The sequence below is a fragment of the Hemitrygon akajei genome, unplaced genomic scaffold (genome assembly GCF_048418815.1).
Source record: "Hemitrygon akajei unplaced genomic scaffold, sHemAka1.3 Scf000048, whole genome shotgun sequence".
Lineage (NCBI taxonomy): Eukaryota > Metazoa > Chordata > Chondrichthyes > Myliobatiformes > Dasyatidae > Hemitrygon > Hemitrygon akajei.
Window position 1 is genome coordinate 1,009,636 of NW_027331934.1, and position 25,633 is coordinate 1,035,268.

The window sequence follows — 25,633 nt, forward strand, 5'->3', positions numbered from 1 at the left end:
TTACTCATTACTATTTCCTGGACACCAGAGAGGCTGCCGGTGAAACAGTTCTGTCCACTCTATTGACGTTTAACATTTCGTCTATAACAGGAAGCACGACAATGTACCACATTCAATCGTGTTTAATATGATAGAATCTAACGTGGTTGGGTCTCCGATGTTCCCACAAATTACTATTTTTTCAGCTGTGTGGGTCAACCATTGCTCTGAGCCGTAAATTTTCACATGGCCTGAAAAAAGCGCAGCATCAAGGATATATCTTTTTTTTGTAATGTGCATCCAATGCCCCGACATCCTTCCGAGAATGGGGGCGACCAGAACTGTATGAAACACTCCAGATGTGGTCTGATCGAGTTTTATGAATTTTGAATGTAATATCTTGACTTATAAAGGCAAACATGCCATTTGCCTTCTTAACCAGCCATGTAGCTACTTTCAGGGAGCAATGAACTTAGACTCCAAGATCCCTATGCTCATCGACACTGTTAAGGGTCTTACATTTAACAGTGTACTGTCTCTTTACATTCCACCTACCGAGGTGTCAATATGATCATCACAATCAAATCTCCCTGAGTTTTCTCAGGTCCTGTTGAATTTATTGCCAAGTGCACAAGTACGGGAAGGTACAGGTACAGAGAAACACTGACTTGTGGCAGCATCACAGGCAAGTACATTCAGATAACACACGGAACAGAAATTATATGATTCTCTGTCAGTCACAATATAAAATATCGTTTTTATGTCGTTAACAATATATAGAGTTTTGTGAAGTGACCAATTTATAAATATATGGTATGTATCGATTGAAAATTTAGAAATATTGAATTTGGTCCGTCAGTCAAATGGTTGACACAGTTTGGGAACAACTGGACTGTAAGCAGCTGTCCCTACAACACCGACTGGGACTTCCTGCAGGCCCAAGAGCAGTCTGGTTATTCCTTCTCTTTGAACACACAGACAACAGGAACAGGAGCAGGCCACTCGGCCCCTCCAGCCAGTCCTGTCATTCAACAAGACCCATACCTGTCCATCCTTGCCACACCCCCCAACACCACTCATATCCTTACTTTGCCCGGACCATTAGCCCCACTTACAGGTCAATAGTCTGCCCGTGTTTGTCCACCAATATGGTGAATCCCTCTGCTCACCACCACCTTGGGCTCAAACATTTCCACAGATGAGCCCCTCCTGTCCCCACTGAGACAAACATCCTGTCTGACCCCTCTCACACCATCTTTTTCCTTTCAATAAAATTCCCCCCACTTCTTCAGGCGGGATCTCTGGCACCCCGGGGAGCCGGCATCAAGCCGATGGACCAAGCAGTCTCCTCCTGCTTTCCAGCCATAAATCAGACACCGGCTGCAGATTATGGTTCACAAAAGCCCCCAACTTCCCTCGGAGGGAAATGGAGATAAATAAAAAAGGGGGACATTTAGTTTGAGGTTTGTTCCGCTTTGACAGAGAGTTCGGAACGCGAGCGGGAGATGGTGGTACCACCCTCTCCACTGGCCCTCCTCCACTATTGGGTGTAACCAGTAATTGACAGCTCTTCGCATCAATGAGAATAACGTAGCTTGTAAATACTCTGTTCACAGCACCGGTGGTGGGGTGGGGAGGGGGGGGATGTCGTGATTGGTACCTCAGCCATTAACCCGTTTCAATGCGAGCCTGGCAGCACGGTTGAGTGAAATCAGCCTTTTCTCCTTGGAGCGACAGAGGATGAGAAGTTAAGTGATAGAGGTGTATAAGATGACGAGAGACATTGATCCTGTTGATAGTCAGAGGCTTTTTACCAAGGGCTGAAATGGCTACAACGAGAGTGCATAGTTTTAAGGTGCTTGGAAGTTGGTACGGGGAAAATGTCAGGGGTAAGTTTTTTACGTAGAGAGTGGTGACTGCGTGGAATGGACTGCCGGCGACGGTGGTGGAGGCTGATACGATAGGGTTGTTAAAGAGTCTCCTGGATAGGTACATGGAGCTCAGAAAAATAGAGGCCTATGTGCAAACCTAGGTAGCTCTAAGGTTCGGTACAGCTTTATGGGCCCAAGGGCCTGTAATGTGCTGTAGGCTTTCTATGTTTCTGTGTGTGCGACGTAAAGTACCGCACACATATCGTTAGGTCCTGGTGTGGGAGAGCACTTGTATTTTAAAACACCGGAATGGCCGTTTATTCTGGTTTCAGAGCGACAACAAAATCAATGATGGGATTCATCCGGCTGTGCCGTTGTTGGAGTGGGCAGCGTGCTTTTTTTCTCGAGTTTGGTCACAAAGTCCCGACTGATTTGGGAGAACTATCGAGGCTGATCTGGTTTCGAGTAGATTAATCAATGCAGAGTTTTGCTGTTCAGTATTTTGAAAAAAAGAACATCTGTTTTACAAATGTAAACCAGAATTGCCAGCTGGGTTCACACACAGTGTATTAGACAACAGAAAACTTCTCATCCCTGCAGTCTTTGTCTCCTGGTAAACTCAACATCCTGACAGTGTGGACCATAAATACCCCTTCCTCTCAGAGCCAGGGGATCACTCAGACAGCTGATCGCTGAGAGGAATTATGTTTGTTAATTGTTAAAATTCACCCAGAGTCAGATAGATGGAGTTGATGTGGAGATCGGGAGTGTCACAGAGAAAGGGCCGGACAGCTGAACCCTCTCCATTGTCCATCCGACCGCCGACAAATGGTGGCTCCGCGGGGATCTCCGGCCACTCGTGGCCATCCGAGGTCCCCTGACCACTAGTGGTGCTGAGGGGTCTGTGTTGGGGTCGTGGAAAGACACATGGAGTCTGCAGCAGGATTAACATGGAATCGGGAGCTTGTTTCTCGGTCCAACACCGTGATGTCCAGCTCACCGAGTTACTCATAAATTCCATCCCCTGACGTAGCTGGGGCACATACTTAAAGCACAAAGTTGGATGTAAACCGTTCATCAATTTAATGCTTGTTTTCAATTCAACCATATACTTAAAATTACATCTCCCTTCGAATGCACTGATTATACAAGTTTACATTAATTAAATTGTTAGTGCTTTTCCAGTCAACCTACAAACACACATAACTGGAGCACACATCCCTCAAAACTGATGCTGCAGGTAATGAAATCATGGCTGATCTGATCTGAAATTTCATTCTGTATTCCATCATGTCCGTCCCTGTAACCCATTGTTTATCAAGAATCTTAGCCTTCAATGGAATGAAAGGCTTTGCTTCCACTGGCCATTGAGGAGAAGAGTTCAGAACACCCTCAGTCAACACAGGAACAATAGATGTATCCGTCTGAAATTAGAAATTCTGAAAACGGAACAGGTGTTTGCTGGGCGGATGTCGCACCCTTGCTTTGAAACAGGTGGCCATTGTTCTAGACCTGTTACTAATCTTTATTTAACCTGTGGAAAATGTCAATCGTGCAGTTAACATAGAAAAGCATGGAACATAGAAAACCTGCAGCACAATACAGGCCCTTCGGTAAACAACGTTGTGCCGAACGTAAACCTATCTTAGAAATTACTAGGGTTACCCATAGCTCTCAATTTTTCTGAGCTCCATGTACCTATCCAAAAGTCTCTTAAAATAGCCTATCGTATCACCTCCACCATCGTTACTGGCAGCCAATTCCACCACTTACCACTCTCTGCATAAAAAGCTTACCCCTGACATCTCTTCTTACCGACTCCCAAGCAGCTTAAACATGTGCCCTCTTGTGGCAGCCGTTTCAGCCCTGGGAAACAGCCTCTGACTACCCGCACGATCAATGCCTCTCGCCATCGTATACATCTCTATCAGGTCAAGTCTCATCCTCCGTCGCTCCAAGGAGAAAAGGCCAAGTTCACTCAACCTGTTTTCATGAGGCATGCTCCCCAATCCAGGCAACATCCTTGGAACTCTGCTTTGCACCCTTTCTATGGGTTCCACATCCTTCCTGTAGTGAGGTACAGAGCACAGTACTCCAAGCGGGTTCTGAACAGGGTCCTATATAACTGTAACATTACCTCTTGGCTCCTAAATTCAATTCCACGATTGATGAAGGTCAATGCACTGTACGCCTTCTTAACCACGAAGTCAACCTGAGCAGCTGTTTTGAGTGTCCTATGGACTCGGACACCAAGATCCTTCTGATCCTCCACACTGCCAAGAGTCTTACCATTAATACTGCAGTCTGTCATCATATTTGACCTAACAAAATGAACCACCTCACACTTAATCGTCTTGAACTCTATCTGCCACTTCTCAGCCCTGTTCTGCATCCTATCAATGTCCCGCTGTAAACTCTCACAGCCCTCCACACTATCCACAACACCCCAACCGTTGTGTCATCAGCAAACTTACTAACCCATCCTTCCACTTCGTCATCCAGGTCATTTATAAAAATCACAAAGAGCAAGGGTCCCAGAACAGATCCCTGAGGCATACCACTGGTCACCAGCCTCCATGTAGAATATGACCCATCTACAACCACGCTTTGCCTTCTGTGGGCAAGCCAGTTCTGGGTCCACAAAGCAATGTCACCTTGGATCCCATGCCTCCTTACGTTCTCAATAAGCCTTGCATGGCAGACCTTATCAAATGCCTTGCAGAAATCTATTTACACTACATCTACTGCTCTTCCTTCATCAATGTATTTAATCACATTCTCAAAAAATTCTAACAGTAGGAACACAAAAAAGCACAGACGCCAGAAGTGGCTCGAAAACACAAACAAAAAAAACATTGATGTCCTTGATCGCTGAATCAATGCAGAGGCACCTGGTTGGTTGGAAATAAAGATCCAAAATAAATACCAGAAGCTGAATTATTCGCAACTCAATTCCCCAAGATTTCCCGAGAGTGTGAATACTGTGCACGGTTTCTTACAAATAACCCCGCCTACAGCCCCACACGTATCTCTCGTAACCATGGCAACACACACAGTGCTGGGGGAACTCAGCAGGTCAGGCAGCATCTATGGATGGCTGTAAACAGTCGGCATTCCGGACCCAGTCCCTTCCTCAGGACTGGAATGGAAAGGGGAGGAGGGTAGATGATTGACTGATTTGGAAGGTGCGGTTTGTTGTTCTGTGAGGCTCGGAGCTCAGGGTCTGTGTTTAAAGAGCACATTCCTCAGAACAGGGAGCGGCCATTCCACTGAAATCAAATCCAAACCAGTTCGTCAAAACACTGTCGTTCAAATGTGATGGAAGTTTAACGCTTTCTGCTACAGGGAACAGCGGTAGAACCAATGGCACAATGTAAAGAACATTACCTGTGACCTCCAAGGTGACCGTACTTTTTTTTCCCAAGGCTGCTGCCTGGCCAGTAGAGTTCCTCCAACATTTTGTGCGTGTTGCTGGGATTTCCAACATTTGCAGTTTTCTCTTGTTTGAGAGAGATCGGTGACGGGTCACTGCCCCGTGGGCTATTTCATATGTCACTACCGGGGTGAGAGATTTCTTCTGCTCGCACTCAGTAGTAACCACTCTTGGTTCTCTTAATCCATTTGGATAGTAATTGACTCGTTTACATGAACATGTCAGGACTCCCTTCTCCCACAAAACTCACTCTCAATCTCGACTAAAACATAGGCTCGCTTTAAACGCTGAACCGTTGTGTGGAATCATAGACAACACTTACCTCTGATGTTGTAACCGGACGGCGTTCAGTGTGGTCCCGGGAAATCACAGTCTGACATCCTGGTGACCGACAATGGTCCTGCATCGGTGTGCTCACCCTGTACGGAGAGTTGAGTCTGAGCTGCTGCTCCCGAGGCCACTCGGCTGTGATGTGTCCGTCGCTCATTACAGATGGACAGGGCCGTGTGAGCCGGGGTAGAGCGGGACTGCCGCAGTCCGGGTCACACTAACTCTCACCGGCTCAGGACGGGTCTGATAGCGGGAGGAGGTGGGAGTGGGATCAATGTAGCAACCCTAAAGAGGGAAACAAACAGGCTGCATTAACCTTTCTGTCCAGATTTCCGTGTAGATCTCTCCTTTTTCTTTCATCGCAACCAGTGGGGCGGAGTTTCTCTATTTAACTCAGCGAGTCCCAGGCTGCGAATTTGATCCAAACCGGGTTCTGGGAGGGTCTGAGCTCCGCCCTTTGTGTAAGAAAGACTGCCTGACATGGATAGAGTTTCAGTTCAAATGTCCCTCGCCTGTTCAGGTACAGGGAGCCGCATTTCTGCTGAAATTAAATATACTTCTTTTACTATTTACTATTAAATAGTATTTACTATTAGAAAGTATACTATTTTCTATACACTGTTGTCACAAGAAACCCCCCCCCCCCCCCGGTCCACGGCTAACTGTCGGTTTCATTTCACAAGCAATGGTTGTTGATCCGCACCCCGCCGGAAATAACTGTGGAGTGTTTTTCTCTTAAAAGTTATTATTTCCAAATGGCCAGAGGAAGGGACTGCGTTGTCATTGAAAATACCACATACGTTAAATAGGCAGTCAAAAAGGGATTGACGCACTGATTGAAAATGAGCACGAGTGTCTGTGGGGGGTGTAGTGGTATGCTGATTAAAAGTGGAAGCCTCACTCCGCTCTATCCCGAGCTAACGCTCACTCTCCCCGTCCCTCTACCTATCTACCCTACCTATACACCTCATGGTTTTGCAGACCTCTGTCAAATCTCCCCCAAATCTTCTACGTTCCCAGCAGCGCATGTAAGGTAGCCAAACATCTCACAGAACTAGAAGCCTTTTGCAAGGAAGCATGGGCGAAAATACCCACAGAAGTATTGAAAGACTATTAGCTGGCTACAAAAAGCATTTACAAGCTGTGTTTCTTGCCAAAAAGGGTGTTACTAAGTACTGACCATGCAGGGTGCCCAAATCTTTGCTTCGGGCCCTTTTCCTTTTTTGTTATTTTGAAACCGTAAAAGATGGAAATAAAAAAAGGTAATCTTGCTTAAAATATTAAAGAAGGTGTCTTTAATTTCTTAATTAAAAATTCTTAAAAGTTAATTCTTAAAAAGTCTTTAACTTTATGCCTTTTGGAAATCAGGTCATCTTTTACTCGCTTAGCTATTCACAGTAACAGAAATTTCGACGGATTTTAATTTATCTATTTATTTATTTACTTATTTATCTATCGGTCGGTCCATCTATTTATTGATTTGTTTGTTTGCTTGTTTTTTGAATTTTGTTTGCGTGTTTGTCCATCTTTCTCTCTATCTGTCTACCGCTTGAGGCACGAGAACCGAATCATATTGGTAGTTATTCGACAGACCCAGAGCACAGAATCCGGCCCTTCCCAAACGTGCCATGACGAGCATGAGACCACCTGAATTCGTCCGTAAAACCACTGATTGGGCCATATCCCTAGAAATATTTCCTGCGCATGTCGAATAAACGTTTAAATATTTTGGATGTATTTGCCTCCATTTCTTCCTCTGGCAGCTCATCCCATTGGGGATAGCATTTCCCAGCACAAAGCCGCTCAGAGGCTTTCTGATCGCCCATCTTTACAAATGCATGTGCTTATTATAACCGACCGTGAAATTTCCTCCAGAGGAATTCTTTCTTTATCGCATTTAGTCCAGATTAGCGAACGGGATGTTGATAGTCTGGGTGCACGGCATAGTGACATTTTTAACCATTGCCCGAAATGATCAAAGGGCAGACTGTCCCGGGCAGAGGTGGCACCAGGCCGGTCACTAACCAGCAATGGACTAACCTCTCCCAGAGACGGAAGGAGGGCGGGAGGGAGAGGTGGAAGGGTATGGGTGGATGAGAAATAATAGAGATAATTGAGATAGTTGCACGGTGAATGATAGAAAGAGAGAGTGATAAATGTATTAAGAATCGAAAGAGAGAGAAAGAGAGAAAGAGGTGGTGGTAAAAGAGGGAACGCCAAGGAAAAACAGAGACGGAGAAAGAATGGGCAATTGAGACAGAGACAGAGAGAGTGAAAAAAGAAAGGGAGAGTGTGTGTGACAGCGGGAGAGTAACAAGTAGAGCCGCATATGGTCGGGCAGAGACCGAGCGATTCGGGTTCAGTGTCGGGCGGAGACCGGATTCAGATGGAGAAATGGAGAACTTCTGATATGGATCGGGTTAAATTGGCACAGGGTCAGTGCCGAGGCGACCTATCCGCCGAAAATCCACAGTCTCTCCTACCTCCTTACTTTCTCCTTTCACAAAGTGTACTCATATTTGACTCAAGTTCTCTGCCACTAGATTTGTTGAGAGAAGCTATTTTTAGAAAGCAATTGAAGGACTTGGTCCGAGTTCAGTGGAATATGGTCCTTTTGTTCCAGGAAAGGATTAAGCTGAATTCATTCCACCTCCAGGCAGCATCGGGGCGGAGCTCACAGAGTAAAGTGGAGATCAAGTTCACAGCTTGGAATTCATTGAACAAAGAACATCTCTCCGGCGGTTGTAATGGGATATCATTAAATACCTTGAGAAGTATACAAAGGAATCCGCCCAGAAAATGTTTTCAATCATAAAAAGTTCAGCACAACCTCTGCAGTTCCTCTCTGTATTTCCCATCATCCCCCACTCGCTGACCAGTTCCCGGCCTGGTTCAGGTTGTTCTTGAGAGTGAGGTTCATCTGCAACTTTTGCAACCCGCCAATGTCTCTGCTTATCCCAGTCCGCGGCCCGCACAAGCTCATTGAAAGGCCAGTCACAGGTTACAAATCTGGATCCAGAATATTTCATTTAGTCTAATTCAGAAGCTTTTTGTTCCTTTGCAGACAATTGAAATCCCAACAGACTCTGTTAGTGACCTGAATTCTGGGACCTCATGGAGCCCACCTCCCGTCCTAACTGGCTTTCCTCCCGCATTAATCACATCACTGCCTGTCATGTCCACTATCCTATCACATTCCATTCCGCCCCGTCCCATCCCTCTTCAGTTTCGGCCATCCCCATCACTTCCCTGTATGTTCCAGTCTTGACCATGTGCTAGACCACAAACTTCGAGCAAACCTTTGGCTATACGGCTGATGTTTGAATTGAAGACAGTCTCTGCCTTCAGACTCCGTATGTTACAAAGGGACAACAGAGTACTTACTCCCAAGCCATTGAAAACTTATCACACTTCACGTCCGATTCTTTTCACCCGAAAACGGGCTGTGTTCCATACCTACCCTCTTCACCGCACCATCCCACGGATGCATGCGTCCCCACAACCCAGGGGTGGTAGCTCTACTGTGGGAGGTCAACTCGAATGGCAATGGAGCTGCTCCGTTTCCGAGTTCACAATAATAAACACAAATCACACTGCCCGACGGTGTGACCATATGCTTCTTCAGGCTATTAAAGTGATTTAGAGGCACGTGCGCATCGATTTTGCAATAGTCCCAGTGGTTCAGAAGTCACACCGTAAGTCCGGGTGACTCCATATCTCAGAGTCTCTGCATTCATTATACAAATCCCTGGTCTGCCCACCGCGCGTACAAGGTGCGTGCACAGACCCACAACACGTGAAGGAGAACCCCGCCTCAGAATGTAAATTGACCAGCTAGTACCAGCATCACAGATCTACATTATGTGCAGAGATTACAACATAAGATACATCCCTAAGACAGACGTCAGAATTTGAGGTTATGATCCCATTGAGTTTCCAGAATACCGGGTTCATGTATAAGAGGGGAGTAGAAATGGGTGTTCAGCGGGACTGACACCCAGGGATAGAGTCTGAACATCATTTGTGGAATATCAGCCCGGATCACCACTTTCTACCTTAAGGAGATAATGTGTCATTCTGAAATCACCAGAGGTCAGAAACCACGTCAAGGACACTCGACGAATTATAGATTTTAGCACCGTAATTGTAAACTAAGCTCAGAACAGTTACTTACTGCATTTTGGGCAAAATATCACCTTAATGGGTATCGTGACGACAGTACCAAAGGAGGTGTAAGGTATTCCTTCTTCCTCTAGTTTGAAGGTCACCGGTGGGCAAGATGTAACACCCGCTTAACACCACCGAACGCGATTCACAGTCACGTGAAGCCACGTGAAGTCATGTTCCTCAATGTTGTCTCGCAAGCTAATAGTAGTTAGGAATGTGTGTGCTGTGTTGGCCTTCGTTATATGGGGGAATTAGTTTAGGTAATGTTAGCCGCGAGGTAATGTTGCACCTCTATAAAACACTGATTAAACGATATGTGGAGTTCTGCTCGGCCCATGATAGGAAGGATAAAGAAACTTTAGAAAGAGAGCAGAAGAAATTTCTCACGATGTTACAACGTGCAGAGAAAATACCTTGGAAAGACGTTTCGAGCGAGCGTCAGCTTTTGGTTTTTGAACGAATGGGCATAAGTGAGATTTGACGGAGGTGCAATCAATAATGAGAGGCACAGAATGTGGGCAACGAGCGTCCTTCTTTCCCCTAAGATCGACAAACCTATTGTGAGAGGGTTCACGTTCAGGGTGACTGGGAGGAAGAATATGCGTGATGTCAAAGGCACATCTTTTTCTCTGCACACAGTGAGATAAGGACAAAGGAAGCACCAGAAGGGGGTGAGGTTAGGGATAGATACGTACATCAGAGACATTAGTAAATGTCTTAAACTGCATACGTGTAAAGGAAAATCAGTGGGCTATGTGGGATAGATGGGTTGGATTGACAATAGGGTATGGGTTTGGCACAATATAGTGGTCCGAATGGTCTGTACTCTGCTATGTTCTATGCAGATGCAGGCGGAACAAACTTCAGCCGGAAAATGTAGCTGAGAGGCAGAGAAAATGCAGGGGAATAAAAATAACTAAACCTGAATTCACCCTGTGTGTCAAGGACAGGATACTCGATAATTTAAAATGGGACATTAAAGAGTATTAATTTAATACAAAAGCTAACCGACAGCGACAGGAATGTCACGCTCTTTAGACCCTAATAGGAGATCGCATTGTGCAGTTCGAATAGCGGCCTGCTGTCCGATAGTAATGTTGTGCACCACCCTCTCAAAGAAGCAAAAGTGTGCAAATACCTGTTATAATTTCTAAACAAGAATGGAACAGGCATCTCACAAAAATGGATGGTTTGTACATATCAAATGTGGACCAATTTCCAATTAGTTGCCTTCACCAGCACGTATTTCTTTCTAACAGATGTGGTCTCGGGTGGGGTGATGGATAAGTCTGTGTCAGGACTTACACCATTACAGGAAGCAGCGCATTGTAACATCCTGGGGAGCTGGGTGGTCTCCATTCATCAAATACAGACACGTCTGAGGAAATCTCTAGGGAGAGCTGCGCTAAAAGGATTTGAATTGAATTGAATTGAATTTATTACTTACATTCCTCATATAAATGAGTAAAAATCTTTACGTTACGTCTCCATTTAAATGTGCGATGTCTCTGTCTAAATATGCAACTTACAGTAATTTATAATAAATGGTTTGAACAACAAGACAGCCATATAACTTAGCTATCATATCGCATGTGACTATCAGCTACTTGAACAAAAAAAACGAAGGAAATCGCAGAAATTTGCATTATAAAGTGGAACTGAGCTCGCAACACGGCACCATCTTGAAACAGATCCAGAAGAAACACAAATTAAACGAGATGATGTCGTTTCAATGGGCATTCAGAGAGATCTGGGTATCTATCATCCCTACTCATCACTTTCAGATCAGCAACTTGGATGAGAAACTGTTCCTGTTCAAGTGATGACAATTGGATTCAACAGTTTATATTGAATTTACAGTCTGCCACTGATTAGTTAAATCTCTGTATCGACCAGGGTCGAGAATCTACAACTGGTTTCGTCTGTTTGGCGCAGAGCTATTCGGTGAGCAAAATGAAAATTTCCAGAGATAACCCATCCCTTGTTTTATGTTCACCAGGATTTCTCTAATTACCTCTCATGGGGGAAACCTGCACTTGGAAGCAGTTAAATATTAGCTAGGCCACAGGAATGTCTGCACTAAACTCCCATCGGTCCCGAGGGTACAGCTCATCAGCCCATGGGTTATATTCACCCCAGTTCGCCTCAGGACAGCAACACCTCCTCTTCTCTAATCTGTATAGTGTCTGTGACCTCACTGCTGCTTTGCCTCACTTGTACGGACTCTGTGTACATCTCCCGAGTAACTACAGAGGGAAAACATCTTTATAAGATCTCTTCCACCTCGTTTGGCTCCACTCGTGAAGTACCAGTCTGACCTTCCAGAGGGTCATTTTTTTCTTCCTCTCCTTCTACTCGTAATACATCTCTAGAAACTCTAATGATGCCGCTTCACCCTGTGTTCTAGAGCAAACTCATGACTTATTTTATCCATCCTAGTTAATGTCTTTAGTGTTCAATTGCATCTCTAATAGTCTGCAAGTATTTCATATGTTCAAACCTGCCATTAGTTGTAATGAACCCCTCCTGTGTCAGAAACAGGGCCAAAATTTCTCTCGAAAACCAAGGATCTCTAAACATAGTTTCCTTGCCTTTTACTCTGACAGGACCATGCAGATTCTGTGCTCTCAGATTACACTTTTGATGGGCTCCCACTGACCAAGAACAACCTTTTGATCAAACAACCACTCCAATGCCCACTTGCCAGATATTTCTGATACCATCAAAGATGACTTCTCTCCGATTGTGAATTCTCACCCCGAGGACCAGGTCTATCCTTTTCCATAATTACCGTGACTGTAATCACTTTGCAATCACTGGATGGAAAGTGTTCCCCTCCACAACACTTCTGTCACCTGCACTGTCTCATTTCCCTCACAGGAGCTCCTGTATCACTCTCTCTCCAGTTAGCACTTCTGTGTGCTGATGAAGGAAAATCTCCTGAACACATTTGACTAACTCCGTCCTACCCAGCCATTTACTGTATGGGAGACACCGCCAAAATGTGAAGGTTTAAATCACCTACTATCACAACCTTATGTTTCTTGCAACAGTATACAAATCTTTCTATACCACGCAGACTGTTTATTGGTCTATAAAATAATCAATTTGACATGGTTATACATTTCTTTTTCCTCAGTTCTCCCTATAAAGCCTCACTAGATGAATTCTTCAGTTTGTCATCGCTGAGTAGTGCCGTGCTACATTTCCCGGCTAACAGTGCCAAATTTCCCCCTTGCATCCCTTCCACGCTTTCACGTATAGAACAACGGAACATCGGAACATTCAACTGTCAGTCCTGTCATTCCTACAACCAAGTCACACTGATGGCTCGTATGTTAGAATTTCGCGCACTGATCTATTCCCTCAGCTTATCCGGCTGTCCTACCGTAGTCCTTCAATTGAAATATACGCATCTCCAAACATTAGTCACACCATGTTCAACCTGTCACTTCCTGATATAAGAAATAGGAGCAGGTGTAGACCATCTAGTCCACCGAGCCAGCTCCACCATTCAATAATTCATAGTGATCATGGACTCATCTCCATTTACCCGACTTTCCCGATAAACCTATTTCCCCTACTTTGCAAAAATCTATCCAACTTTGTCTTAAGAATATTTACTGAGGTAGCTTCCATTGCTTCATTGGGCAGAAATCTCCACAGATTCACCACTCTGGGAATAACAGTTCCTCCGCATCTCCATCCTAAATAAACTCCATTGGATATTGAAGGCTATGCCCCCGAGTTATAATCTCAACTACCAGTGGAACAAATTTACTGCCTCTATCTTAGCTATCCCTTTCATAATTTTATGTCTCTATAAGATCTTCACTCATTCTTCTAAATTACAGCAAATACAGTCCCAGGCAGTACAATTTCTCCTCATAGTCTAATCCCTACCTGTCTGGAATAAACTTGTCTGATTTCAACTTTATATGTAGGTTTAACAACATCTGTCTGCACAACCACGCAGACTACTAACACCACCCGTAGCTTATCAGTCCCTGTTCAGTTCAGATATACACCTTTTCTTCTCTACAGCCCAATCTTTCCTGGAAGAGAGCCCAATGATCATTTTTACATGTATATTTAAACCGTTCTCATGTTACTACATATCAATTAATTAGGTGCGGGATTGTTGATCTGAGTAATCCAGGAAATTATAGGCCGGGAAATTTAACGTCAGTAGTAGCTAAATTATTGGAAGGAGTACTAAGAGATAGGATCTACAAGAATTTGGATGGCCAGGGACTTATAAGGGAGAGTCAACATAGCATTGTGCATTGTAGGTCATGTTTAACCAATCTATTAGAGTTTTTCGAGAAGGTTACAAGGAAAGTGGATGAAGGGAAGGCAGTGGATGTTGTCTACATGGACTTCAGTAAGGCCTTTGACAATGTCCCGCATGGGAGGTTAGTTAGGAAGATTCAGCCGCTAGGTATACATGGTGAGGTAGTAAATTGGGTTAGACATTGGTTCAATTGGAGAAGCCAGAGAGTGGTAGTGGAGGATTGCTACTCTGAGTGGAGGCCTGTGACTAGTGGTGTGCCACGGTGACCAGTGCTGGGTCCATTGCTATTTGTCATCTATATCAATGATCTAGATGATAATGTGGTAAATTGGATTAGCAAATCTGAAGATGATACAAAGATTTGAGGTGTAGTGGACAGTGAGGAAGGTTTTCAAAGCTTGCAGGGGGATTTGAATCAGCTGGAAAAATGGGCTGAAAATTGGCAGATGGAGTTTAATGCAGACAAGTGTGAGGTATTGCATTTTGGAGGGACAAACCAAGGTGGATCCTACAAGGTAGGACCCTGAGGGGTGCAGTAGAACAGTGGGATCTGGGAATATAGATGCATAATTCCCTAAAAGTGGTGTCACATGTAGATAGGGTCGTAAAGAGAGCTTTTGGTACATTGGCCTTTATAAATCAAAGTATTGAGTATGTTACGTACCCATGGGTATCTTGTACTTGTCACGTGACAATGGTGTTGAAGCTATACTGGACCTAAGGCAATGGTCTTGTGATGGTGGAGTGATGTCCTTTTCCTGCCAGTAGAGGTCATGTGACAGATTTTTTTCAACAGGGTATAAAAGGAGGACCCCTCCCTGTGAGGAGAGGCCATTCGTGGCTGGATTTGCCATTTTGACTCCATGCTACTGCGTGGTCCAATGTTATGACGCAGTTTTGTTGAAAGGTGGGAGTTTTGTTTTCTGCCTATAGTTTAAAAGGTCATTGCCGGCAGTTTCGTTACAATACTGCCAGTTAAAAATCAGTGGAGAGTGAAGATTGGTGTTCGGGAGCTAAAAGATCGAGGAAAGTTGATTTTGACGGTGAAACAGGTTCAACCGTGTTTGATCCTCATTCGGAATGAATTTGTTGGCTGTCGCCGTGTTCACCCCTGCAATAAGAGCAGAAAGGGTTGGATAGACACTTTCATCGAGGAAAGGTCAGTGCCTTTAAGCTGTTTCATTTTCATCATCGTAAATTCTCCGGGAAAAGTATAGTTTGACTGGGAACCGCAACAACACGATGTGAAAGAGAATTTAAATCATCTAAAAAAACTCTCCTTTAATGGACTGTCAGCATTTTGAACTTTTGCAGTACTACTTTGAAGAACTAGTTTTGCAACATCGCTTTAAGAACTGTTTTCGCTTTATTCCTTTAAGAACTGTTTAAGTTCCTGCACAGCAGCTGATTTCTGGTTGCGTTAGTCATTTGTTTACTTTCTGGGGGTTTGTTTTTCAGTGTTTAATAAATGTTTTATTTATTATATAAAAAAAATCCCTGCCTCCCTTATATATTTATTGTTGCTGAATCAGTAACAGTGATCATACCTTTCCTGTTTCTCAGCTCCACCCATATGGCCTAGGTAGACAAGCCCTCTAATCTGTCCTGCCTGAGCACTGCTGTAACATTTTCCCTGACTAGCAATGCTACCTCCCCACCCTTCATTCCTCTGCCCCTACCACGTTTGAAATATCGGAACCTTGGAACATTAAGCTGGCAGTCCTGCTCCTCCTGTAGCCAAGTTTCACTAATGGCTATAATGTCGTAATTCCATGTGTCAATCCACACACTCAGCTCATCAGCCTTCCTCACAATACTCCTTGCATTGAAATAGACACACCTCAGAAGATTATTACCACCACAAAAGACTCTTTCTGACTTTGCATGAACTTCTAACATCATTTATTTTCACCCCCGCTCCACTATCTGCTCTGGAGCTCTGGTTCCAAAGAATGGACATCATTAAGCTGGAAAGAGTTTAGTGGAGAATGACCAGTATGTCGCTGGACTAGGATGTTGGGTTTTCTGTTATATGGTTCGTCTGGGACCGTTTGCCCTGGATAATTGGAGCTTGAACAGTGACCTTACACATGTACATAAAAATAATCAGCGGCGTAGATAGAGTAGATGGTCAGTCTTTTCCCAGGGTAGGGGAGTCTAAGACTTGAGTGAAGAGATTTAAAATGGACTAAAGTGGCATTTGTTCACGTGGCAGGTGATAGGTATAAATTACATGCAGCCAGAGGAGGCTGCAAACACAAATATAATTACAATGTTGAGAGGATGTGGGCAGGGAAAAGAATAGAATGAGTCTATAAGGGAAATTTGGGAAAAGCTGTGGGAAAATGGGGCAAGCACAAAAGACATTCAGATCAGCAGGAATTAGTTGGGCCAAAAGACCTGTGTCCAGGCTGTAATCTCTGTTTTATTCCACCTAAAATTGGAGAGTTGAGCACAATCACAGTACCTACTAGGGATTGAAACATCTGGTCATTGGTTATACCGGTTTTCCCATCAGAGATCCTGGGAATTTTAAATCCAGATAGCAGATAATCTCAATAGAGAAATATTGAGAACTCACATTCATCATTTGTCCACAGCCCAAATATGGATTCGGATATTAAAACACCAAGGCAGACTGCAAATTTATCCAGAGTGAGCTGTCTTCTGATCCTCAACCATTCTCAATGCTGGTAATGTTCTCAGCTCGGCTACAGAAAACAGATCTTGGAAACTCCCCTCATCTCCTTTCTGCCGCAACTGAGAAAATCAGAAGGGAGTTGATAGCTGCCCTTCCAAGACCTGAAATGTTCGGTTATCACACAATCTCTGAATTCCTGGAAATGCTCTTACAAACCGGCTCTGAATTTTATAAATGAAAGTTGGATATATCTTACACATCAGGGCCTGTCTCGAGGTGAAGCAGAAACTGATCCTGGACTTTTACACAACACACAAGCCCACTGTTGCATTCCTGTGTTTCACTCACAGCCACCTGATTCAGGAGTCCCTGCTCCTTTCACTCAGGTGAAGCTTTACATGGTGAGTGGAGTGATTCGACTATTACCGGTGTCAGGTCCCTGCACTGAAACTGTTGGAATGACCAATGACTCAAGGCTGTTTTACCAGTGGGATCAATAACACTGCTTGATGAGAGTTTTCTGTGCCCAGTTAAGTAAGTCTCTTGATCTGTACTAGTGTGCGCCAACATGACCGAACTTTAGTTATAATGATCCCAGTGATCATACCTTTGTCCATTCTGAGTCTGACTGATGATTGTTGATTGTTGTCGTCTTGTTTACACTTTGGTCCTAGTGCAGGAAAGCTCCACCTGCTGGTGATGCCCTGAATTACAAACAAGCCCACAGTGAGCCAGAGAGAGTACGATTACAGTATTTGCAAATAACAGTATCGTCATCCCCTGTATCAGAGCATCTGTTGGCATAGGAACAAAACAATCCCTGTTAATATCAACTCCCACACCATGTCTGTATGTCTGTTCAGTGCATATACTGTTAAAGTTACAGAGCAACAGAACACAGATACAGAATTTCAGCCCATTGAGACAATGCTGACCACAGTGCTCACCGAGATGGTCACAATTTCCTGTGATGGGCCCATTTCCCCCCACCCTCGGCCTCTTCACTCAATCTACACATCCAAACTGCATCTAGAATTATACAATTGTGTCTGCCTCATCGACTTCCTCTGGCAATTCCCTCCACATAATCACCAGCCTCTATATGAAACCGTTGTTGCTCGCGTTGGTTTTTCAATCTATTTACCACTCCTCTGCCCATTTAGATCCCCTATAAGCTACGATAATCTTCACCATGAACACCATCCACTAATTTTGTGTCATCTGTGAACTTACTGGTCAAGCCTTGCACATTCATATCCAAATGTTTGTAGGATAGTAACTGTTCTGGAACCTGGTGTTCCATGTCCTGAGGCACCTGTACCTTCTACCTGATGGCAGCAGCGAGAAAAGTACATTGCCTGGGCGGTGAAGATCTTTGATGATGGATGCTGCCTTTCTACTGCAACATTTTATGTAGATATGCTCAATGGTTGAGAGAGCTTTACTCATGACATCCTGGACCAAATTCACTACCTTTTGTAGTATTTTCTGCTCTAAGGCATTGGTGTTCCTTGACCAGTCCATAATGCAGCCAGTCAGCAGAGTTTCCACCACACATCTAAAGAGGTTTGCCAAAGTTTTGATGACATACTGAATCTCCAGATGCCTGAGGAAGTAGAGGCACTGTTGTACTCTCTTCGCAATTATATTTTTATGAAGGGTCCAGGACAGGACCTCTGAGAGTGACACCCAAGAATTTAAAGTTACTGACCCCCTCCAACTCTGATTCTCCAATGGGTAGTAGCTCAGGTACCTCTGGCTTCCCTCTCCTGAATTCTACATTCAGTTTTCTGGTCTTATTGATACTGAGTGATAAGTTGTTGTTATTACACCACTCAGCCAAGTTTTCAGTCTCCTTCCTGTATGCTGATTCAACATCCCTTCTGATACAGCCCACAACAGAGGTGTCATCAGCAAACTTACATATGGTGGTGGAGCCGTACTTAGCTACACAGTCACGGGTGTAAAGCGAGGAGACCGGGGGCTAAGTTTCAATATAATTATGGAGAAGGATAGGACTGGAGCCAGGGTTGAGATTTTTGATTGGAGAAAGGCTAACTTTGAGGAGATGCAAAAGGATTTAGAAGGAGTGGATTTGGACAATTGTTTTATGGGAAGGATGTAATAGAGAAATGGAGGTCATTTAAAGGTGAAATTTTGAGTGTACGGAACCTATGTTCCCATTAGGTTGAAATGAAAGGTTAAAAGTTTGAGAGAGCCATGGTTTTCAAGGGATATTGGAAAATTGGTTAGGAAAAAGAGAGAGATCTACAATAAATATAGGCAGCATGGAGTAAATGAGGTGCTCGAGGAATATAAAGAATGTAAGAAGAATCTTAAGAAAGAAATTAGGAAAGCTAAAAGAAGATACGAGGTTGCTTTGGCAAGTAATATGAAAATAAATCCAAAGGGTTTCCACAGTTATATTAATAGCAAAAGGATAGTGAGGGATAAAATTGGTCCCTTAGAGAATCAGGGTGGACAGCTATGTGTGGAGCTGAAAGAGATTGAGATTTTGAATAATTTCTTTTCTTCGGATATTGAATTGTGAAAGGTAAGGGAAACAAGTAGGGAAGTTATGACGATTAAAGAGTAGGAAGTACTGGCGCTTTTAAGGAATATAAAAGTGGACAAATCTCTGTGTCCTGACAGAATATTCCCTAGGACCTTGAGGGAAGTTAGTGTAGAAATAGCAGGGGCTCTGACAGAAATATTTCAAATGTCATTAGAAACGGGGATGGTGCCGGAGGATTGGTGTATTGTTCATGTGGTTCCATTGTTTAAAAAGGGTTCTAAGAGTAAACCTAGCAATTATAGGCCTGTCAGTTTGACATCAGTGGTGGGTAAATTAATGGGAAGTACTCTTAGAGATGGCACATAGAATTATCTGGATAGACAGGGTCTGATTAGGAACAGTCAGCATGGATTTGTGTGTGGAAGGTCATGTTGGACAAAACATTGAATTTTTTGAAGAGGTTATGAGTAAAGTTTACGAGTGTAAAGCAGTGGATGTCATCTATATGGACTTCAGTAAGGCCTTTGACAGGGTTCCACATGGAAGGTTAGTTAGGAAGGTTCAATTGTTAGGTATTAATATTGAAGTAGTAAAACGGATTCAACAGTGGCTGGATGGGAGATGCCAGAGAGTAGTGGTGGATAACTGTCAGGTTGGAGGCCAGTGACTGGTGGTGTGACTCAGGGATCTGTACTGGGTCCAATATTGTTTGTCATATACATTAATGATCTGGATGATGGGGTGGTAAATTGGATTAGTAAGTATGCTGATGATACTAAGGTAGGTGGTGTTGTGGATTATGAAGTAGCTTTTCAAAGCTTGCAGAGAGATTTAGGCCAGTTAGAAGAGTGGGCTGAATGATGGCAGATGGAGTTTAATAAGTGTGAGGTGCTACATTTTGGTCGGAATATTCCAAATAAGACATACATGGTAAATGGCAGGGCATTGAAGAATGCAGTAGAACAGAGTGATCTAGGAATAATGGTGCATAGTTCCCTCAAGGTGGAATCTCATGTGGATAGGGTGGTGAAGAAAGCTTTTGGTATGCTGGCCTTTATAAATCAGAGCATTGAGTATAGATGTTGGGATGTGTTATGAATGTGAAGCAACTTTGAGGGGCCGAAGGGTACAAAGTCGCCCCCTCCTTTTTGAGAATCGCAAGATCGCTATTAATTCGGGTCTGGGACCCAGGAAATGAGAGAGAAACACTCAGAATACACAAGGTTTGGAATGTGTCCTGGCCTCAGCGGAACGGAACCACTGATAACAGCCATTGTCTCTTGGAGACGGAATTGTGTATTGAGTACTGTACTATTCATTGAAACCCCTCAGGGGACAACCAGAGTGGTCTGGTTGAGGGATTGCATCATCCCAACCTGATTGACATCTGAAACCCCGTGAGTAAGGATAAAGGAGGGTCTGGGGAACAACCCTTTGCGACGCACCAGGAGAAACGCAAGAAATCCCGTGACAGCGTTTGATAGCGAAAGCCGGTGGGGGCTCGTATGCGTCCTCCCTTTGCCTGGGGTGGCGGGCTCATCACGGAAGAACGGTTTAGCTAAAGGAGAGGCCACAAGTGAACGGCCATGACAATGAGACTCCTGATGGATCGAAATCATAAAGGAAAGCCGGCAAGTTTTTCTCCAAATCTCTCTCTCTCTCCAACAATTGCAACACAGCGGTCCCCAACGGCTGCAGCCTGCATGAACTGAGTGAACTTTAGATTTCCATCGGACAATTCATTATCCCTTGACAACGATAGAGCTTATTTCTTATTGATTATTATTATACCCGCACTTTTAGGTTTAGTATTGACGACGTATATTTGTATATTTGCATTGATATTATTTTCGTGTATTTTTACTAATAAATACTGTTAAAAATAGTGTCATCAGACTTCAACGGACCTCTCTATCTTTGCTGGTAAGTGACCCAGTTACGGGGTTCGTAACAGATGTAATGTTAAAATTGTACAAGGCATTGGTAAGGCCAAATGTGGAGTATTGTGTACAGCTCTGGTCAACAAATTATGGGAAAGATCTCAACAAAATAGAGAGTACAGAGAAGATTACCGTAGATTCTGGACTACAGAGCGCACCTGATTAAAAGCCGCTGGCTCTAATTTTAGAAATAAAATCAATTTTTTAATTGTAAAGGCCGCATCGGATTTTAGGCCGCACCGGATTTTAGGCCGCACCGGATTTTCGGCCGCACCGGATTTTCGGCCGCAGGTGTCCCACGTTGTAATATGAGATATTTACACAGAAAGATATTAAACGTGAGGATTTTTTTAACTTTTAATTAAATCCATATGGTAACAAAAACAAATACATATTGCAAATGCTTTTTTTCGAACCGTGCCCGTACGCGGCTACTTTTAAATATACGTTGCGTATACTTCTTTACTGAACAACATTCCAATATCTCCTAACGACTGGTAAAAAAATATATATATTGCAGCCTACCAGGAAAAGTTATTGATCACCTTTAACTTAAAAGCAGCGTTCGCTCAGATCCAAAGCCGCTCGCGTAATGCGCTCCCCCCCCCCCCTTCCTTTCCGTTTATCGCAAACCGGCATTTTCCCACAAGACACCGCGAAACCGGGTGTGACGTCATAGCATCCCGCGATGTAGTACAGAAAACAAATATAGTTTAAACTAAGTAGGCAGCACAATGCTTCGAGTGTTTTCCATGTTGATGAGGGTGAGTACAAATGACTGATTTACAATAATTTAATTGTGAAAGTGCACTTGATTTATCGTACAATTTCATTGGACCTCTGTGAACTACTCATCAATTTTATTGGTCTACTGTCATGAGGCAAAATGTTTACGAGGCGGCATGAAAAAAAACCATGCATTAGCCGTTTCGGATTATAGGCCGCAAAGTTCAAAGCTGTTCAAAATGTGGGAAAAAAGTAGCGGCTTAAAATCCGGAATCTACGGTAACTAGAATGTTACCTGGATTTCAGCACCTAAGTTACAGGGAAAGGTTGAACAAGTTAGGTCTTTATTCTTTGGAGCAAAGAAGGTTGAGGGGGGATTTGATGATGTATTTAAAATTATGAGAGGGATAGACAGAGTTGACATGGATAGGCTTTTTCCATTGAGAATAGGGGAGATTCAAACAAGAGGACGAGTTGAGAATTAGGGGGCATAAGTTTAAGGGTAACACGAGGGGGAATGTCTTTACTCAGAGAGTGGTAGCTGTGTGAAATGAGCTTCCAGTAGAAGTGGTAGAGGCAGGTTCGGTATTGTCATTTAAAGTAAATTTGGATAGGTATATGGACAGGAAAGGAATGGAGGATCATAGACTGAGTGCGGGCCAGTGGGACTAGGTGAGAGTAAGCGTTTCGCACGGACTAGAAGGGCCAAGATGGTCTGTTTCTGTACTGTGGTTGTTATATGGTTATAAGTACACATCCCTGTGGTACTCCTGTGCTGATGGAGCTTGTGGAGGAGATGTTTTTGCCAATCTGAATGGAGTGGGGTCTACAAGTGAGGAAATCCAGTATCCAATTGCACAAGGATGTATTAAGTTCAGGTCTTGGAGTTTACTGATTAGTTTTAAAGGTACTCTGATAATTTTTACTTTGAACTTCCTCAACATCCCTTATGAGGCAAATGACATTGAGCTGCATCTCCAATTCCTAAACACATTCTCTGAGGAGTTGCTGCTTGGTGCACCTGGTGCAGATGTGGTTATCTGGGAGGCTGGAGGTGTTCCCAGAATTTCCAGTAAGTTCTCTTTTTTTTATTTTAAACAATGCACAAACATCAACTGATTTCACAATGCTTGTGATGTTTTGCTGAAATGCAATGCCCATATTCATTAGTTTTCTCTTCATTCCAATACAGTCCATACATCAATGTTCACAACATCCATCCCCAATACCTCCCCACCTCACTGTCAATCTGTTACATCTCCTCCTGAGGTGACTTGTCTCTTTTACTGAGGGGCAGTGATCAGACAATTAAAAACAAAACATGCAGCACTCCTTCTTGGGCTGTTACTGAACAGTGGCTCACCAAAGATAACGGAAAAAGCAAATAACAAAGTTCTACACCATGTACTGTGAGTTTAATTAAGACCAAGAGTAACGCGGCAACATTCTGTAACAATGAAATTAAAGTTGTAATGGCTCCTTTTACCCTGCCTTGTGCTGCATTTAATTCAATCTGTGCTGGTGATTTTTCCTCCGGCTCACTGCCCCAGGGGCGAGGGTCCTCTCCCAATCCCGATCCCACAGACTATCCCAACACAGAATAGAAAGGAAACCACCGCCTGTTTAGGAACAGTCAGCATGCGCAAAGTGATTGCTACATCATCAGTACAGGGGGTGGCGGGGCTGAAATGAAACCTGCAGATGCTGCAGATCTGTGGTAAAATGAGAGGGGGACACAGGATCCTGTGACTGGTGGAGGGTCTCCCGTGACAATAAACCAGATCCTCATTTTCATTTTGGGGAAATATCAGATAGACTGGGACTTCTGGAGGGAGGCTTAATTGAAGTGTACACATTTTTGAGTAGCTCAGAAAAATAGAAAAGACTAAATTCTCACACAAATGGGTAATATACCCAGAAACTTTGGCTGCATTTCGACCGGTGGGAAGAGTGGAATGGAGTCAGGAGAAATATTCCCCGCCCACAATGAAAGGACATGTCAGATGTAGATCTCACAGCCTTGTCCAAACGGGCAAAAGATGGGTGTGTTCCCAGCATCATCACCTCATCCTCACCCCTCCCGAGGAGCAGAATAACAAGGGCTGAGCATCAGCTCATCCAAGGCGGTTTGGGGTGAAGGTCCCACAACCCAGACTGACTCCAGCAGGTTCCGTCCAGGAAGGCAGGCGAAGGCCACCAGTTTGAGTGAGTTAACAGGACTCACTGCCCTGCATCAGACCTCCTCACTCGGGACTGGTTTCAATACTCACCGATGGGAAATTTATGTCTTCCCCATCCCCCAGCTCCCTGCCCGGGGGCATTTTTTTCGATCCCAAAACAGATTCAACAAAGAATACAAAGGAAAACACCACCCATCCGGGAATGCGAGCATGCGCAAAGTGATCAATGCGTCATCAGAGGGGAGGACTGTCCAGGGTGATCTGCTTTGGGATGGAGTGCCTTCAGTCGGTGCAGTGTCTTGTTGTTTAGGATTTTCATAAACAACAGTTTTATTGATGTAAACTGGAATTGCCAGCAGGATAAACACAGATTGCATCAGGTAACAGAACCCCTCTCATCCCTGGTCTTTGTCTCCTGGGAAACTAAACACTTTGACAATGTCAACTGTAGGTATCCCTTCCTCTCAAAGTGAGTGAATCATTCAGATCACTGATCACTGAGAGCAATTATGGTTTGTTGGTTACTGAAGTTCGCCCTAGGTGGTTTGGATGGAGTTGATGTGGAGTTCGGGGTGTCACAGTGAAGGAACCGGGGCAGCCAAACGCTCTGACCTTGTGACCTCCAGCCTCGGATGGTGCCGCGGCAAACCTCCTGCAAAGCGCAGGCGCGGTGCCGACCCCAGCTGTCGCCGGCGGTACTCCTGATCGGGCAGCAGTAAGGAAGGGGCTGATCTCGGGTTTGTGTAAATCGAGGGTGGGTTGCAGTGGGAAGTGTCCTAGGCCGACCTCTGCTTGACAGCCAGAGGCTCCAGGCTCTCCAGTCTTACATCTCATGCCCTCCACCTCTTCAATAACTTCCAGTTCCCCGGTCCTGAGCACCTCATTTTCACTATGGATGTCCAATCCTTATGCACTTCCATTCATCAAGAAGGCCTCAAAGCCCTCCGCTACTTTCTGGACAATAGACCTCACCAATTTCCCACCACCACCACACTCCTCCAGTTGGTGGAACTGGTACTCACACAATAACTTCTCTTTTGGCTCTTCCCACTTTCTTCAGATCAAGGGTTCAGCTATGGGCACTCGCATGGGCCCCAGCTATGCCTGCCTCTTCGTGGGTTATGTGGAACAGTCTATGCTTCAAATCTATACTGGTACTGCTCCTCAACTTTTCCTTCGCTACATTGACCACTAAATTAATGCTGCTTCCTGCACCCAGGCTGAGCTCATCAATTTCATCTACTTTGCCTCTAACTTTCACCCAGCCCTCAAATTCATTTAGTCCATTTCGGACATTTCTCTCCCCTTTCTCGATCCTCGGTCTCCATCTCTGGAGACAGACTGTCCACTGACATCCTCTATGACTCCCATAACTACCTTGATTATACCCCTTCCCACCCTGCCAAATGTACAAATGCTATTCCCTGTTCCCAGTTCCTCTGTCTCCGCCGCATCTGCTCCCAGGATGAGGCTTTCCATTCCAGGACATCTCAAATGCCCTCTTTCTTCAAAGATCGCGGTTTCACTTCTGCCAACATCAATGATGTCCTCACCAAC

At 44.3% G+C, this 25,633-nt stretch overlaps 2 protein-coding genes across 2 annotated transcripts in view; one reads left to right on the forward strand and one right to left on the reverse strand.

Annotated features, from left to right (window-relative positions):
- LOC140720923 (uncharacterized) overlaps window positions 1-25,633 on the forward strand; it is a 443,642-nt gene that overhangs the window by 325,932 nt on the left and 92,077 nt on the right. The window lies entirely within an intron of this gene.
- LOC140720925 (NACHT, LRR and PYD domains-containing protein 3-like) overlaps window positions 1-25,633 on the reverse strand; it is a 54,885-nt gene that overhangs the window by 22,569 nt on the left and 6,683 nt on the right. The window contains exons 2-3 of the mRNA XM_073035774.1: window positions 17,323-17,419; window positions 5,606-5,898 (exon numbers count right to left, since the gene is read on the reverse strand). The gene's annotated coding sequence lies outside the window, so the exon portion shown is untranslated. The remainder of the gene's footprint in view (window positions 1-5,605; window positions 5,899-17,322; window positions 17,420-25,633) is intronic.